General features: G+C 40.4%; 1 pseudogene; it reads right to left on the bottom strand.

Annotated features, from left to right (window-relative positions):
- Window positions 1-157: 157 nt before the first annotated feature.
- LOC108300831 lies at window positions 158-963 on the bottom strand (annotated as a pseudogene).
- Between the last annotated feature and the right edge of the window lie 5,826 nt (window positions 964-6,789).

The following is a 6,789-nucleotide window of genomic DNA, read 5'->3' as shown; positions in this document are numbered from 1 at the left end:
AAAAGAAAGAAAGAAAGAGAAAGTCAGTACCAAATGACCAGAATTTTTTATTTGACTAAATCTATTCATATATGAGCAATGACAGTCTCCCCTGTTTATTTGACTTTGGCAATTAAAAAAACAAGCAGCCTTGTACAGAACAGTGAAAATGCCAAGGATGAGGGCAGTCTACAGTTTCACTGTAGAATATATATATATTTTTAAAGGCCTCTCTCCCTTTGGCCGTATCAACTCTCAGTTCAGGCCATTAAATACAAATTTTCAAATTCACTTCTTCACTTCTCCAAGATCTTCGATGCTGTCATCATCTACCTCTGGCCATTTTTCCTGAATGACATCAATTATGTCATCTGTAAAGTCTCCCTGAATGATAATTTCATCCTCCCCTGTTACTGAGGCACCACAGGAGAATTTCGGAGCAAAAAATCTTTGTGCTTCTTTAAAATCAATTTCAAAAGTTGCAAGGCCACACACTCTTGTCACATATTTCTTTTTTGCTCTGGGAATTTTGGCTATAGTAACCTTTTGTGGTACAGTCTTCTTTTTTTGTTTTATTTGACCCCTTCCACCTCTCTTCTGTTTTTTCTTCTCTTCTTCTTCCCCTGCTGTTCCTTGACCTCATTAATTCCAGTTTCTTGTTTGGGTGAATTTTCTACAGTAAGTTTTGCAAATTCATTTGGAAAATTCTTCTCTAACCATTGTCTACACTTAGCAACATCAGGCATATATTCACAGTACTCTGTTGGTAATGAACAGACTCCACAATAAAGGACTCGAAGTACCCACTTCAAGTTCGGCATCTAACTTGGCACTATTCCTTGGGTCTCCTTTGCAATCAGTACGGCTGGATTCAGAAATGTCAGCAGCCATTTCACAAATCCAGGCAGTTGCACAGGCCCCACCGGCTCCGCTCCTGCCGCTATCGCCAGCTGAAGCGACACATGCAACTCGCCTCCCCTAGCCAGGGCCCTAGCATAACTTCTAACAGCCTGGGACCCCTTGGGAAAAACAGAGGATGTGCCACAGACCCTGTTATAGGAAAAACCTGTTTTCCTTATGAAACCCCAGGAATTGAAAGCAGATAGATCCCTCCCAAAATCTAAGGCTAAATATACTCTTGGGGTTTTGGCAAATGGCAATTATGGGAAAATACTCGGCTCTTTGCATGTTTTGATCAGAGAAGCATGCTCTTGACCATGTAGAAAGTATAGAAATGTCCCCACTGAGAGATAAGACACCCATGGGCTGATCACAAAATGGGCTGATCAGCTTTGGATTGCTTTGCAATGAAATGCACTGTAAAATAATTTCTCTGGCCAGGTGTGGTGGCTCATGTCTGTAATCCCAGCACTTTGGGAGACCGAGGCAGGCAGATCATTTGAGACCAGGAGTTCAAGACCAACACGGTGAACATAGTGAAATCCTGTCTCTACCAAAAATACAAAAAAGTAGCCAGGCACGGTGATGCATGCCTGTAGTCTCAGCTGCTCGGGAGGCTGAGAGGCAGAAGAATCACTTGAACCCAGGAGGTGGAGGTTGCAGTGAGCAGAGATTGCACCACTGCACATCAGCCTAGGTGACAGAGACTTTTCCAGAACAACAATAACAAAAATCATTTCTCTGCCTTGTTCCGTAGCATTTTTCTTTTGGGAATCTAGGATCCACTATTGTTAGGGGTAGCAAATATCCAAGTTACTGGCAGTAAATCCAAACAAGAGTATACAGAATCTAAATTCTTGCCAGTTCTAAAGAAATAATTTGACTGAGGGACACAAGACAGAAAAAGAGACTGAGGCAAGTTTCAGAGCAGGAGTGGAAGTTTATGAAAAAGTTTTAGAGGAGGAAAGAGAACAGTACACTTGGAAGAGACCCAAGTGGGCACTTTGGAGGTCAAGTGTCCCCTTTAACATTGACCCTAGGACTTTATATACTGTTGAAGTGGCTACTTTGTCTGGGGTATATACCCTGGGGTTTGTTGTTACACACCAGGGAAATTTAGGACTGTGTAGACAAGGTATGAAGCCAGTTCTCCCCATGGGGCTTTTATCGGCTCGGCAAGTAGAGATTGACTCCTTAAAGGAAAGTATACCCTTCCAGTCAAAGCCTTGATAAAATAACCAATTTTTCCTCTTGTGTCCTGTTGAAAAAGAAAAATGGATTCTTATTGCACTGATGTAAAAAACTATATTGCCATAAGTTGTTTGGCAATATAGTTGCCAAATACACAGATAGTTTCCAAATTCTAAAGGAACCAGGCAGAGAGAAACAAACATGCTTCAAATTTTGTTCACAGGGGTATAACTTAATTGCTAAAGGCCATAAATAGTTCGAAATAAGTTTCCTTGACTCTGAAAAACAAAACAAGGATCAGCAATATTCCAAGCAAAAGTCAAAAAGGTTGCTTTAACTTTCTGAGTGCAGTCCATTTAGTTAACTCTCGTTTTGCTTAATATTCGTGAATATGTCAGTTCTTTACGAGTCCTGTTTTTTCTCTATTCCAATGTTATAATCTTCAAAGCTATTAGAAACCTTCATTTAAAGTCTTATAGCTTGATTATAACCCATCTTTTGGGAAGGAACAAAGCAAAGCAACAATTATCTGCAAATGACAAAATTTCCAGGATAGTGCAGATAAAAACATGACTGACAAAGAAGTTTAGTCATCTCCGTGGTTTATACAGGTATTGATCGACTTACGACCTATGCAACTTACGACCATCTGACTTTATGACCACAATCGCTAGCCACGACTGCTCCGCATCTGGCAGCGCAAATGTTGCCCAGCTGGGCGTACGACAGTGCTGACCAGCTTCCGGCAGCACTACCATCTCCGCGTGCACCATTTCAACTGTACATATAGCCTACTCAACTTATGACCAAATCGTGTTATGACCGGTCTGTTGGAACCAATTGTGGTCATAAGTCGAGCACTAGCTGTAATAACTTTACCCTTAATTATGATTGATAGCATATACTTAGACATTGCAATTTTAGAAATTCCATACAATTTTGGAACATGCATTATTACTATTCACCAAAAGATAACCTAAAGAAGGTTGGACATCATTTTGGCAATCTCATGTGACTAAACATGTCAAATAATCCTGTTTACCACTTCTCTGGATGTTTCAGGGGCCCTCTGAACCATCCAGAAAGCCAGGCATCAGGGAAGACAATTTTAAAACCTGAAGTTGGATTTTGGGATGCTTGTTAAATGTTAGAGGTTTAAAACACTTTATGTTATAAAATAAAACTCCAGATTGCCATAAATTATTTTACCAAAATGATTATTCAAAAGACAAAAACCATTCATTAGCCTTTACTATTGCACAAAAATCCTGTCCAATGCCTAATTTTACCCTTGCACTAGTTTATTAATGTTAACTCCAATTTGTCTAAATGAAACCTTATAGAAATTTCCATATACAGGTATTGATCGACTTATCACCTATGCAACTTACGACCATTCGACTTTACGACCACAATTGCTAGCCATGACTGCTCCATGTCTGGCAGCGCAAACGTTGCCCAGCTGGGCGTACAACAGTGCGGACCAGCTTCCAGCAGCACTACCATCTCCGTGTGCACCATTTCAACTGTACATATAGCCTACTCAACTTACGACCAAATCGTGTTACGACCGGTCCGGGTCCCGACCGTGGTCGTAAGTCGAGCACTAGCTTAACCAATTTGACCATGAGGTGAAATCTTTACGAATCCTTTATAACCTCTTTTGCTAAAGGGCAGATTAGTATCTTAAGACAAACTTGCTGTGCTTTTATTTCAGTACTGAATTTATAAAAAGACCATATAATACCTTTTTGAATTTAATTAATATTTACACATTTTTTGCACAATTAATATTTACAGTCTTGGCCAGGAGCGGTAGCTCATGGTTGTAATCACAGGACTTTGGGAGGCCGAAGCAGACGGATCACATGAGGTCAGGGGTTTGAGACCAACCTGGCCATTATGGTGAAATCTTGTCTCTACTAAAAATACAAAAATTTCCCTGGGCGTGGTGGTGGGTGTGCCTGTAATTCCAGCTACTGGGGAGGCTGAAGCAGGAGAATCACTTGAACCCAGGAGGTGGAGGTTGCAGTGAGCCGAGATAGCATCACTGCACTCCAGCCTGGGCAACAGAGTAACACGCTGTCTCAAAAAAATATATATACATGTATACAGTCTTTCCACAATTTACTTAAATCTTTAGCTTTATCATATCAAATTTAAGATAATCCTTATCCCTGAGAATATGCATGTTTCCATGCTTTCTTATAATTTTTTACTAAAAGACACAGTTTACTGTTTTTATATGTATTGTAATAAAACTGTTTAGTGATCTCAAATACATGTTGCACTGTTAACTCTTAACAACTTTTCCTTTCGGTGAAAAACCTGGTTAGTAAGTGATTTCAATCATGCACCAGATGTGGAGCCTAGGACCCAGACAGAAGTGCAGATAAGGTCGAACTCTTTCCAGAGTCTAACTCCATGTGTTCCAGGCCTTTCCTATGTGTAAAGCAGACAGTATTCAACCTTGGAATATTTAGCAAACCTAGCATCTGACTTGTATGATTTAGATCACCTATTTCCATTTTGATGACACCTGCATTTTACCAATAATCCTTAAAGACTATTTTTATTTACTTATTTGTGACAGAGTCTCACTCTGTTGCCCAGACTGGAGTGCAGTGGCACCATCTTGGCTCACTGCAACCTCTGCCTCATAGGTTCAAGTGATTCTCCTTCCTCAGCCTCCTGAGTAGCTGGGATTATAGGTGCCCACCACCATGCCCAATGAATTTTTGTATTTTTAGTAGAGACAGGGTTTTGCAATGTTGGCCAGGCTGGTCTTGAACTCCTGACCTCAGGTTATCCACCTACCTCGGCCTCCCAAAGTGGTGGATTACAGGCATGAGCCACTACACCCAGCTTATATTTATTTCTTAAAGATTAAAGTCATGTAACTAAAAATAATTTAAGTGCTTATTTTCCTTTAGAGCCAGCCCTTTTTTATATACATTACACACAACACATATATATACAGACAGACAGAAGATTTAGCACTTGCAAGATTTTTCATTTGCCAGTTTCTTTATTGGATTACTGGCTTCAGGGTGGAGCCCTTGGAGAAACAGGACAAGACAGCATGCATTTTTAGGGCCTAACAAGCAGGCACAGCTCAATGCAAAACAGATCCCTAAAACCAAGGGTACCATTTTATACTGGATTTTGGATCCCCCAAAGAAGGGAAATACTATGGGAGAAGACAATGCAGTGCTTCTACTGTGTATTTCATTGCATGGAAGCCCAAAGCCAATCGGCTTATTTTGTAATCAGCCCATCTCCTATGAGAGTCTCATCTCTCAGTGGGGGGTGGGGATGTTTCCACCTCTTTCAGGTGACCAAAAGCATACTTCTCTGATTTAAAACTATTATTAGCCATCCTTTAAATTGTATTTCCTACCTAGTTATTACATACCTAAGCTCTCTCCTAATGTGAAGTGATTTGATACCCCGAAAAATCAAAATTGTCAGATAACACAATGCAAAACAGAACAGAGCCTTTGATTTTAAGAGAGAACTATCTGCTTTTAATTCCTGGGGTTTCATGAGGAAAACCGAGGTTTTTGTTTCCCCCCACAAAATGGGGGAGGGGGGAGAGAGAGAGAGAGGGAGAGAGAGAGAGAGATAGAGAGAGAGAAATAATTTGGTTGACTGAGAAGAAACAAAAAACCATTTTCCAGAAAAATAAGATCCAAGAAGAGAGAAAAACATAAAGGGCTTTTAAATCTACCTATAACTTGAATATCCGCTTTTAATAAGAAAATCATTTCAAATCCCTTGTCACTCAACTTTAGCCATGCCAAGCGGTTAAGATTTTCAGCTTTTGAAATTCACAGAATGTAACCTCACAAGTGAAACCAATAAGCCTTAATTAGGTTATGACTTAATCATGAGTGTACGAGGTATTTTCAAAGGGGTGATAAGGGGCTTCTGAAATTGTCATCACAAAATCGTGACTGAGAAAGTGAAAGAGATCTGATCCAAACAACTCCATTTTGCTTCCAGTCCCCAAGTTGTCCTTGCCCAACCCTGGGTACAGGCCAAATTAACTTTGGGAGGAGCCTGGTTTACAGTTTTTAGTCTGAACCAAAGATGATAACAACCTTTTCTTAAGACATACTTCCCTCTTGCCTGGGACCAGACCAAGAACCTAGCCACAAGATTAGAAACTATGGCCTAGGAGTCAGGCAGCTGGAAGCTACAAGATTTTGACCCTCCCCAAACTGCTCTCAAGATTAGTGCTTAAGCTATTTTGTAAGCCCTGCCCTTGATGGATCAGCTAGCACCACCCAGATTGACAAACTGGCTTATCTGATTCCTCACCCAGGAACTGACTTAGCACAAGAAGATAGCCACCATTGTAAAATGTCGGAGACTAAAACAAAGTATTGCCACGTGGTTACAGGTCATGTTCCCAAGGACATGAAACAAGATGGAGGCCTGTAGCCTAGTTTGTTACTGAACATTTTGTTGGGCTGGCTTGAATAGCAGGCTTATGGGGTCCTGGGCCTGCATCCTAACCTAAGGCATCTTTTCTTTTGACAGAACTATACATAAAGACTCACAAAGCACACCAGATTGGCTACAGCTTAAGACCAGCCTCATAAATCCTTTTTCATTAATTAAAACTTTACAGAGAATATAAACAATGATTCTTATTATGCCTTTTGCTAGTTTGCATAGGGAGAGAGAAGCCAAAAACTTCACTGGTAAAAAAAA

The sequence above is a fragment of the Cebus imitator genome, unplaced genomic scaffold (assembly GCF_001604975.1).
Source record: "Cebus imitator isolate Cc_AM_T3 unplaced genomic scaffold, Cebus_imitator-1.0 Scaffold0, whole genome shotgun sequence".
Lineage (NCBI taxonomy): Eukaryota > Metazoa > Chordata > Mammalia > Primates > Cebidae > Cebus > Cebus imitator.
Note: the sequence above shows the minus strand (reverse complement) of the source record. Positions and strands in the feature narration are given on the sequence as shown.